The sequence below is a fragment of the Myxine glutinosa genome, chromosome 6 (assembly GCF_964187855.1).
Source record: "Myxine glutinosa chromosome 6, kmMyxGlut1.1, whole genome shotgun sequence".
In the NCBI taxonomy this organism is placed as follows: domain Eukaryota; kingdom Metazoa; phylum Chordata; class Myxini; order Myxiniformes; family Myxinidae; genus Myxine; species Myxine glutinosa.
Window position 1 is genome coordinate 103,428,888 of NC_136266.1, and position 12,070 is coordinate 103,440,957.

Here is a 12,070-nt window from a genome sequence, read left to right on the forward strand (position 1 = left end):
CGCGGAACTCCGGGATGCTCCGGAGGAAGACCCAGCCCTGACGGCTGCCGTTACGACCAGACCCAAGGCCTTACGCGGGGCCGCATGCTTTTTCTGTGGGGGGCCACGCCATGCCCGGCTCGTGTGTCCGGCACGAGACGCTATATGCCATTTGTGCTCACAAAAGGGACATTACGCGAGAGTGTGCAGGAAAACGGCACGCGGCTCGCGGCTCATTGAATCGCGCGGTCGCGGTCGCGCGGGCCGGGCGAACTTGAATGGGCTCATTGCGGAGCCCACGAGCCGAGCCCGAAACCCGGCGCCTTACCCGACTTCGAAGGGGAGGGCCCCTCTCTGCGGGCCCCTGGGCGCTCAGACGTCCTTGGCGGGCGTCACCGGACAGCCACCACCGTCTCATCCTCCATCGGGCACGAAGTGCGTGTCGTTGACCAAACTCCGGGCCACGCAAGGGGCTTTGAAGCCTCGCCAAGCCCCAGCGGAACGTTCTCCTCGTGTCGTCCACGAGCTAACGGTGGCCCTCACCCCGGAAAAGGCGATTTCGAATACTACGGAGGCCTTTTTCTGCCAAAAGTGTCAAAAGGCGATTTCAAATACTACGGAGGCCTTTTTCTGCCAAAAGTGTCAAAAGGCGATTTCAAATACTACGGAGGCCTTTTCCTGTCAGAATTGTCAGATTTTGAATCGCGAAACACCGGAATGCTTGGGAAAGCCCTCTGATGGCGTTAATGGATTCCCCATGGTCAACGCAGACTCCGGCCACGACCGCAAAACTGCTGCTGGCATAGGATCCACCCGCGAGGCTTGTCCGACCCATTCGGGGGGCTCAGTCCCACTCCCAGCAGCCTCGTCTGGCCTGGCTCAAGCCCTTATTCCCCTCATGGTCGAAGGCCATTGTGTTCGGGCCTTGGTGGATACAGGGTCTACGGATAGTTTTATCGACCAGCGACTTGTGCTCAGGCATGGATGGCGGATCTGGAGGTCTACGAGACGGATCTTCATGGCTTCCCAGGGGCTTCGACTCAGCACGAAGGGGGAATGCCGATTGAAACTCGTGCTAAAAGGACGGGTTTTCCCTGATGTGCACCTTATGGTTTTACCCGCATTATGTGCTGATATTCTGTTAGGACACGATTTTCTTAAGCTGCATGGACGTCTGGTAATGGAGTTTGGTGGGCCTGACACGCTTGTTGTGGGGGCGGACGACGCGCTTGCGGTGTGCGCCCTAGCGCAAATGGACATCCAGCCGCTTTCGCTGTTCCCCAATCTAACCTCCGACCGCACCCCTGTCGCGGTGAAATCACGGCGCTACTCTCGCGCAGACATGCTATTCATTGCGGACGAAACGGCTCAGCTCTTGAAAGACGGCATCATAGAACCTAGTAGGTCGCCGTGGCGCGCCCAGGTCTTGGTGGTGCGCAGCGAGGCCCATCGCAGACGCATGGTAATCGACTATTCCCAAACGATTAACCGCTTTACACAGCTGGATGCCTACCCCCTTCCGGGGATGGACGCGCTGGTGCAACAGGTGGCCCAGTATTCGGTCTATAGCACTCTCGATCTCCGTAGTGCGTACCACCAGATCCCTATCTCTAGGGCGGATCGTATCTATACCGCATTTGAGTCGGGGCAGCGGTTGTACCAATTTACGCGATTGCCTTTTGGGGTAACGAACGGGGTCACTTGTTTCCAGAGGGCCATGGATGACCTCGTTGCGCGGGAGCACTTAACCAATGTTTTCGTCTACCTCGATAATCTTACGGTTTGTGGATATGACCAAGGGCACCATGATGCTAATCTGAAGCGCTTCCTTGAGGTCGCGCAGAGGTATCACTTAACTATGAACGAGGATAAGTGCCAATACTCCCTACGCACGATAGATCTTCTGGGGTACACCGTGACCCATGGCTCTGTCGCTCCGGATAAGGAGCGTCTGCGACCTTTGCTCGACATGGCCCCTCCCTGTGATCGGGCGTCCCTGAAGCGCTGCTTGGGCTGTTCGCCCATTACTCCAAATGGGTGCAAAGTTTCTCCGCGAAACTTCGCCCCCTCGTGGCCTGCGACACCTTCCCCCTGAGTCCGGCCGCATTGGCGGCCTTTGAAGGCCTTAAGGCCGACATCGCCCGAGCCGCCGTGGCGACAATCGACGAGAGCGGCTCTTTCGTCCTCGAAAGTGACGCCTCGGATCAGGCCATCGCGGCGACCCTCTCCCAAGGGGGGCGTCCCGTGGCTTTCTTTTCACGGACTCTTACCACCGCTGAGCGGAGACACTCGTCCATTGAAAAGGAAGCGTATGCGATCGTCGAGTCTATTCGGCGATGGCGCCCGTACTTACTCAGGCGGAGCTTCCAAATCATCATGGACCAGCAAAGCGTTGCGTTCATGTACGACACCTTACACGCCCAGCGCATTAAGAATGAGAAAATCACTCGCTGGCATATCGAACTCGCCGACTTCTGTTACACCATCAAATATCGCCCGGGGAAGGATAACCGGGCCGCCGATGCCTTATCACGACCGGCTACATGCGCGGGTATCACCTCTTTGGAGGGCCTACGGGTGCTGCATGCCACTGCGGGCCATCCCGGCATAACGCGTTTCGCTCATTTTGTGCGGTGTGGCAATCTCCCATACTCGATTGACGATATCCGCCGTATCTGTCGCGACTGCGCTATCTGCGCGGAAATCAAACCGCGTTTCTATAACCCTCCCATGGGGACTCTGGTTAAGGCTACGCGCCCGTGGGAATGCTTGGCGATGGATTTCAAGGGCCCCTTGCCGGTGTCGAGCGGCTCTCGCTATCTGCTCACTATCGTTGATGAGTACTCGCGATTCCCCTTTGCTTATACGTGCGCGGACATGACTGCTGCCACGGTGATGCGATGCTTACAGAACTTGTTCTCAATGTTCGGTTACCCGGCCTATGTCCATACCGACCGGGGCGCGGTCTTCTTGTCTCAGGAGGTGCGCGGCTATCTGCTCCAAAATAACATTGCTTCTAGTTACACCACGCCGTACAGACCCCAGGCTAATGGGCAGATCGAACGCTTCAACGGGATTATCTGGAGGGCCGTCATGCTCAACCTCCGGACCCTCGGCCGGGGCCTCGATAAATGGGCTTGGTCGCTACCTGCGGCGTTGAACTCGATCAGGGCTCTCCTGAGTACGGCAACCAACCAAACTCCCCACGAGCGACTTTTCCACCACCCCAGGAGCTCGGGGTGTATACGGTCTTTGCCCAGTTGGCTCGCTGGGCCCGGGCCGGCCTACCTTAAACGGGCGGTTCGCGCGAGCAAGTACGACCCCCCTAGTGGACAAAGTGCAGATTCTCCAGGCTAATCCTGAGCATGCTCGTGTGATGACGACTGATGGCCGTGAGACTACTGTCTCCGTCCGTCACCTTGCCCCTTGCGGGGTCGCCGACCTAAGTAGGGAATCGGACGAACCGATCGAACCCATCTATGAGACTATGGCCTCTCCCGACGCTCCCATCGCCGAAAGTCTACCGACCCTCCCCTCGCCGAGACTACCTGGGCCCGACGACTTGGAGTTACCCCCTTCGTCACCCGACCCTGTTGGCGCCTCCGACGCCGGGGACACAGGGATACGTGATGCCGTTCCCGGGGAATTTCGGGCGCGTGCTGGCAGAGAAATTCGCCGCCCGGCCCGATACGGTTGGGTCGACTGATGTTCCACCCTGTTCGTGCTGACGCTCACTCGCTTCTAGCCGCACTGCCGTATAATTCTGACGGGGGGGGAGAATGTAGTGAAATCGTATTCGTACTGAACCCGGGGTGATGCTCGCTGCTCGTTGACACCGCTAGGGGCGTGACTATAAGACCCGCTGCTGCGGACGGTGCTCCGAGACTTCTCCTGTGACACGTTACATCTGGTAGACTCGCTAACGGTACGCCTGCATAGAATATCCAGCTTGCTTGCATTGAATGTTATGAATGGTCCCATGTGATGTCACATCGTATACTTATTGTATTTCCTACTTTACAGGATGATGTTATGATCTAAATGCAATTAAACCACCCGTTGGACTAAAGTTGTGTGGACCTGATTGGTTTTCCACAACAGGCACGTGTGCAGGGAGCCCAGGTAGGAAGGTCGTCGGCGTAGGTGGCCCCGAGAGAAACTGTCCTTGCAAGTGCGATTAACCGACAGCAAAGCGCAGGGCAGGGAGAGTTCGTGCAGAGACCGCTTAGACAGAAGCTCTGACTATCACACCCACTGGGTCACTGGGGCACTCTCTCTCTGACTGGGTGATTCGGGCACTGATACTCACTCCGACTGGCACGGGGGCACTCTCTGACTCACTGTGTGACTCGTAGAATGTCTCGTGACTCACTGGGGCACTCACTCTGACTGGGTCAGTGGGGCACTCACTCCGACTGGGTCATTGGGGCACTCTCTCTCTGACTCGTGACTGGTGTGGGGGGCCCGGGGCAGGGTTTTAAAACCCCGCCCCAGAGTCTTACCCGAATGTTCCAAGCCCCTCCTCTGGCTGCTGTTGTTAGCCACTCCCCTTGCAGCTCCTCCTTCAGGCCTGCCAGACTTGTTCTAGGCCCTAGCACATAGTGTTCCAGCCCAAGGAGCACCGAAGCCTACACTTACTGGCCTGCTCAATGCATACTAACACCGGAAAGGAGACTAAGCTTACATGTAATAAGAAATAACTGAAATAACTGATGTTTCACCAGGCCCGTACGTCCAATATCCTCGGAGGACAAGGAGAAGATGTCCAAATGGGTTTCGATTAATTTGTGTAAGGCCTCCCGCTGGGTCTCCTCCAACTCTACACTACTCCGGTTTACCATCTCACAAATGGGATCGGGCAATTCCTACTAATTCCTAGAGACTCCCTCTGGGACCGGCTCGGCTGGATGTTCTCGTCCCTCACCTCCGCGACTTCGTTAACTGGGGTGCAGCCGGCTATCTTTGTGCCCCGTCCTATAGTGCGTGTTTCTGTACTAACATTAATCATGCGGACGGCCACCACTGGCCCGTCCATTTTTACGAGGGTACGGCCCACGACTAAGCCCGGGACGGACTGCGCTGCCACCGGTTCGACCAGGCCGCAGGACTCCTGCCAGGTCGGGTGAGCTCGCCATCGGGCCGGCACTATGGCCTCGGCCCTCGGGGGAATGGTCACAGCCTCAGAAGCCTCCAGCTCCGTCCTTTCGGCCGTGCTCACCCCGTCCAATGGCAGCTCATCTACTCCCACTTGCAGGGTCCCACGGCACAAATCGATTTTACAACCGCTGGCAGTCAACAGGTCCAGCCCGATTAGGCATGAGTCGCACACCTCCGCCACCCAAACTTCTATCTCCCTCTTAACCGACCCTAACTTGAGGGTTACAAAACCACGCCCTATGATGGGGGCCGTTACCCCGGTAGCCAACTGCAAACTATGATTTTCCAGACGCTGGATGTTATCCCAACTGTCTGCACTCTAATCAAGGACCACAGGGCTGATGATTGTGGCGCTTGCTCCTGTGTCCACAACGGCGTCTACCCCCACGTCGGCAATTTTTCATCGAATTGTCAAACTACCATTGCCAATTTGGCCACAATAAATGACCTGTCGCGTCAATGAGGGCTCTTCACCATCCCCTGCTGCCGAACGCGGCCCTACATGCTCGGCATATATTCGTTTCCCGGGCCCTGGCTGGGGGGGGGGGGGGCTGGGGTCGGCTAGTCCGATCCTTGCGAGGCGGAGTTGATGGTCCCGGCTGCCGGGGTCCATCCCGGTGCGGGGTTCTGCAATCCCGTGCACGGTAACCCATCCGGTTGCAGTTATAACACCTCACCTGGTGAGGTGTGTGCCTCCGAAATTCCAAATTGCCCCTCCTGTAGTCCTGAATTGGGGCTTTTGATAGTGGCCCACCGCATGCCACCGCTGGAGCCGCCTGCCATGGTCCAGATCCCGCTAGCCGCAGGTCCACTAGCTTTCGGACCATGTCCTACAGGTCCGGGCCCCTTTCAGGGAAGGACCCTCTCAGGGGCCCACCACTAACCACGGGCCCTACTTGTCTCACCGCCACTACGTGGCGCTCGATCCCCCGGGCCAGGGGCCTCGCTGCCTCCCAACGGGTCTGCGGGCGCCACATGGTGAGCTGTTGCCGAAGCTCGGGGTCCGAAAAGGCCTGGATGAAATGGTCCAGCGCCAAGCTTTCTTGGGAGGTCGTGGCCATGTCCGCGTGCGCTATCCCCACTGCACGGCGAATGTCATAAACTAATTCCCTGATGGTCTCCTGGGGTTTTCTTTTTTGCACCGCTAGCTGAGCTTTAACAAGCTCGCTCTGCTGTTCCACGCCGAATCGATTAATTAGTGCCGCACGGAGGTCTGACAAGATGATAGCACCCGGTGGTAAGGCAGTCAGAACCTCTGCTGCCGCGCCGCGCAGTGCTGCCACAAGGTGTATCCCACCTTCGTCCAGCCCCCAACCGTTACCCCTACACACGTGGTCGAATTGCACCAGGTACGCCCTCAAATCGCTTTTGCCGTCGTACGGCGCAAGCGGAACTTTATGGCCATCCGACGTTCGGACCCCGTACGCCGCTCCCTGCGGGGTTGACGCGGGGCCGAACCGTTCGGGTCCCAATAGTGCACCACCTCTTAGGGGCTCACGTGTGTTACCCGTCCCACTAAGGACTACCCCGGTCGGTGTCGATGCCTGGGCCGCCTCTTCGCAACCCGCTACCCACTCCATGCTCGCACACCCAGGTGCACACACACCTTTCACACACCCCATTATCGCACACCCCGGCGCACACTCTTTCTTCACGCACTCCTTAACAGTCGCACACCTCGCCATGGGCCTTTCACGAACGCCCTGGTCCATTCGCACCCCCAAGCTCGTCGAACCTCCCCTTACACCAAACACATTTCCGCCATCATCGCCACTCACCTCGGGGCTTCTTCCTCCACGCTTCTCCTCCAGCACCTGCAAACTTTTTATTTGGTCAGCAAGCACGTCATCACGATGTGAACACAGGCCTTGTACATATTCCATCACCTCCTCCTTTATTTCATTCTTGGTCTCCCTCCGTCTCTTCTTAATTTCACTCATCCCCTCTTCTACTTCCTCCAGCTTCTCTTTCACCCCTTCTATCTCCCGGTGCGCCCTCGCAATCTCCCCTTCTATGACTCCCCTGGTCATCTCTACATGGGTCCTGATCTCCCGTTCCCTCGTTCCCAACGTCTCTACCACGTCGTCCATCCTCTTTGTCAGTCCCTCGTGCACCATTTTGCATTCCTTCTTTGTTGCTAGAACTTCCCGCCTTATTTCTTTTTGTGCTGCTTTCAGCCCCCCTATCACGTCAGTATTCTTTCCCACTTGTTCCCTTAATTCCTGCTGTCCCACCGTTAGTTTTTCTACCTCCCGAGTCAGTTCTTCTATACCCCCCTGTAGTATAACTGTACTCTGCCTCAACTCTCTCTCCACGTGCTCCTCACACCGCTTCACCTCATCGCGTACCACTGTGACTTCCTCGCTCAGCTTGAGCCCAATGTCCTCCCCCATTTTTTTTATATCCCTCTTTGACGCTGCCCTCATCTTTTCCATTTCACACCTGGATTATTTTATTTCGTCCCTCTGGGCATACATTTTGTTTTCTAACCCATTCTTCATCTCTTTCATTTCCCGGGTGGATTTGTCCCCCTGGGCATCCATTTTCCCATTCATCTTATTCATTTCTTCACCCGACTAGATCATATATGCCCTGATTTGGGTCATGAATAAGCCCCAGTCCACTGGCCCCGCGGGCTCGGGTTCTGCTGCCACGTGCGAGGCGCGGCCATTGTCTTTACCTACTGCCACACCCTCATCTGCTCCCTCTTCTACCAACCCTTCCTGCCGGTCCTGGGCCATTAATTCTTCCTCGTCTATTATACCCACCGGCATTTGACTGTCTTGGCCAGCCATTATACGAATATAAATTTGATTTTTTAAACAACTAAATTTCGTCCACTCGTAATTTCGTTTGAGTGTGTGAAGCGCACTCTAGGTCCAATTATCCCACTCCTGACACCAATTTGTTGTGGATCTCTCGAGCCTGTCAACGTACAGAGGGGGGTTAAACCCTTTTCCGCCTTCGAGTCCACGGGGCCGAGTCGCCACTCCTGTAGCGAGCGTGCGGAAGGGTATCTGGTCGAGTCCCTACGTACCTTTGATACACACGCCGCCACGAGAATGGGGACTGGACCTTACATGGGTCACGCTAATCTAATACACCGAGCGGTTCGCGTGTCACATGACCCGTGCCGTTAATTCCTATTGAACCCGATTTGAGCGGTTTTATTCGTGCGATGCTAGGCCAATGGTGTGAAATGACGTGCACGGTCAAATGGAAGGAAGAACACAGGTTTATTTACAATTATAGTGATCAGGGTAAAGAGAAGAGACACAGAGCAGATACTTCGTCAATCTTACTTAATCCCCGGACAAGGGCCCACTCACTCATGCAGGGAAAAGGAGGAAGGAAAAGTACGCGCTCCAAACGCGTCCTGGCTCCGTTCGCTCCGGACAGCTCGCCGGGCGTGGCCCTCGAAGTGTTCGCGGCATGTGTGCAGGGAGCCCAGGTAGGAAGGTCGTCAGCGTAGGTGGCCCCGGGAGAGACCGTCCTTGCAAGCGCGATTAACCAACAGCAAAGCGCAGGGCAGGGAGAGTTCGTGCACAGACCGCTTAGACAGAAGCTCTGACTATCACACCCACTGGGTCACTGGGGCACTCTCTCTCTGACTGGGTGACTCGGGCACTGAGACTCACTCCGACTGGTGCGGGGGCACTCTCTGACTCACTGCGTGACTCGTAGACTGGCTCATGACTCACTGGGGCACTCACTCTGACTGGGTCAGTGGGGCACTCACTCCGACTGGGTCACTGGGGCACTCTCTCTCTGACTCGTGACTGGTGCGGGGGGGCCGGGGAAGGGTTTTAAAACCCCGCCCCAGAGTCTTACCCGAATGTTCCAAGCCCATCCTCTCGCTGCTGTTGTTAGCCACTCCCCTTGAGCTCTGATTGGCTGCTCACCGCTTACTGGCCACTCCCCTTGCAGCTCCTCCTTCGGGCCTGCCAGACTTGTTCTAGGCCCTTGCACGTGGTGTTCCAGCCCAAGGAGCACCGAAGCCTACACTTACTGGCCTGCTCAACGCATATTAACACCGGAAAGGAGACTAAGCTTACATTTTACAAGAAATAACTGAACTAAAGCGAGGCTACATGTTGTGGTGCAACTACCTACGAGGGGGGTTATCCTCTATTCGCAAAACCGCAACAATATTAAGGCCTTTTGCACATTTGGCAGCGAGTTTATTTGAATATGGGAGTTCTCAATTCGGCCAAAATCAAAGGTAATTCTTAAAAAGGACATATCTGAGGATGTTTTGAGGGAAGTGCCACTGACTGTTAATGATATGTCCTTGACCTTCATTTTGCCGGTGAAAATGATGAATGATGAAACTTGGGACCGGGAATTAAAAATCCACATTTTTCGGTCCACTGATTGGTGCTACAATTATCAGCGTGGTTTTTTGGCCGCAAAATGTAGGTTTCTGCTCTGGATCCACATAGCAATGTCATCCGCAAACAGATATCTTAGGGAGAGCCTGCATCATTAATCATATTAAATAGAGTGGGACTTAGACAGCTACCCTGACACAGCTAGACAGAGGGATGCCATTAAGCATGTGGAATACAGGAGGCAGGGCTTAGCCTACCTTGTCGGTGACTATTCTGAGTGTTCTCAGGTTCTAAAGACATATTCCAATATACCTGAAATGATGTTGGACAAAAAGTCCTGGATCCATCAGACCATCCTGCCAGATTCCTTGTTGATGTAATCGTATTTTATACAGAAGGCCTTCTTTCCAGACTGAGTCATAGGCCTCATGAATATGGAGAAATACTCAATGGCATACCGTCCCTCTATAATCCACTTTGGTATTTGTACAGCAGGTTGTTCTTTTCCAGGAAGAAAACCGAACGTTCATTAACCATCGTCTCCATTGTTTTACTAACGAGAAATGAGAGCAATCTGTCGATAGTTGGCTGGGTTTGAGGGATCTTTTCCAACTTCAGGAAGAGGAATGACAATGGAGTGTTTCCAGTCACAGGGAAGATTTCCTAAATACCAGACTTTGTTGAATAGTTCAAGGAACACTACTAACACCCTATAGTCCGTGTGCTTAATTAAACATGATTCAGGTTAAATGGTCAGGACCAGAAGCACTATTTTTGGACTTTACTTGCTTGCTTGAGTTCTCAAAGTGAGAAGTCCAGATTGAGTGTGGAGCTTACAGGGCGAGGAGTCATTGTTATGGTTTTGTAGTGGCTGGCAAATTGAATCTTATTTGCTTTGAACTTCGAGTCATTATTGATTTCTCCAATAATGTTAGAAAAGCGTTTTCCGAGGGTCAAAGCCTTATCTTTGTTCAGCCAGAGGGTTTCATTATGACAGACGAGCATGGGATAGTTCTCCCTCCATCTTTGCTTTCATTCATTTCCAGTATTTGACCCTTCTTCAAACGACTTGAAGAGAGATGTCTGTGTTGATAGATAAACAGGAACGCCAATAAGCAGTCTTAATAAGCACATACCTCCACCAGGCTGAACAGTTACATTTTGTATCCCACCGATAGGCCGGATCTGGATTCGGACCTGAACCAAAATTGAATCAGCTTGTTCTTGTCACCTAACCAACTCATCCACGAAGTTTGTCATAAGTCGTCCATAACTTTTTTTAATATTGTGCGAAATATTGTTTTTGGTGCTATTTCTCAATTGCGAAGAATCACTTAAATCATTATAGTATCCAGATTCTCACGAAAACCTAATCATTTCGTCCTTGTCACACACCCAAACTGTTCATCAAATTTCGTGCGAATCTATCCATAACTTTTTGAGATATCCTGCTCACAAACAGCAAACAGACAAACTAATATGGGTGAAAACATTACCTTTTCTTCAAATTCGCTTCCCCCCAACCTTCGTTGGCGGACATAATTGTGTTTATTTTCCTGGATATCTTTTTTTCTTGGGCAGCACAATTTACTACTTCAGTGATAAACTCCGATGAACACCATTCTGCTAATCTTCCTATCTACATCGATCATTACACTCAGTTTGTTTGGCATTCTTGATCTTTAGCCTCGGTCTGAAGTCCCACCGATTTTGTCAATATTTTGACCCGGCCATAGGTTTTGGTGTTATGCTGACTTCAGTTATTGGGGTGTTGATTTTGGGAACCTTTAGAACAGCCTCAGCATCGCACAGATTCCCTTCAGTTTTAACATGTTGGATCCGGCCAGTTCTTTGGAAATCAGGGCATCGTTTAAACCCTAAAGGCTGCACTGTGATCCTCACCATAGTTGGCACAAGACATTTTAGTACTGGTGCAGCTTCCGTATTTGTGGTATTGTTTGTTACAAGCAACGGTACCCGCCCTTCGGGCAGGGCTTCAATTGGGAGGCCCAAATGAAAAGGCAAAATATCAGAAATGGAAGGCTTTTTTATTTTAAACGATTTATATAAACATCCATTAAATCATATCACACGCAAATCATCAAAATCTCAACAGTATTTGTAGAATTTCAATAAAAGCCACGTCACTGTTCATATCGGTAAATATCATTCCATCGTGTTTGGAAAAACTGGAAAATTTGGAAAAACAATACAGCCTATTTTACTCCAGGGGGTCCCAGGATTACCCACCCAAGATTTCGTTGCGATCGGTTCAGCCGTTTTTGCGGTACATGGGAACAGACAGACGGACAGACATTTGGTGAATAGACCTTATGCATATGACGTCACACACCCGTAGAAACGGAAGTGCGCCCCCTCTCAGAGGGCAAGCAATACTGCTACTGCAGCAATACTGCTACTGCAGCAATACTGCTGGAACTACACAATGCAAATCCTGAGCAGTGCCCCATTCATGAGCAGATCCCACTTTAGTCAGGTTCACTATGTCAATAAATTATATTTCGTTCGAAATCATGGTAGATTAGCAAACCTATACATTTTTGGAAAGGTTATAGCATAAGGAAACTAAAAATCAATGTTTA

General features: G+C 52.9%; 1 protein-coding gene across 2 annotated transcripts in view; it reads right to left on the reverse strand.

Annotated features, from left to right (window-relative positions):
* FLOT2 (flotillin 2) overlaps positions 1-12,070 on the reverse strand; it is a 125,128-nt gene that overhangs the window by 97,615 nt on the left and 15,443 nt on the right. The gene's annotated exons all lie outside the window — the stretch shown is intronic.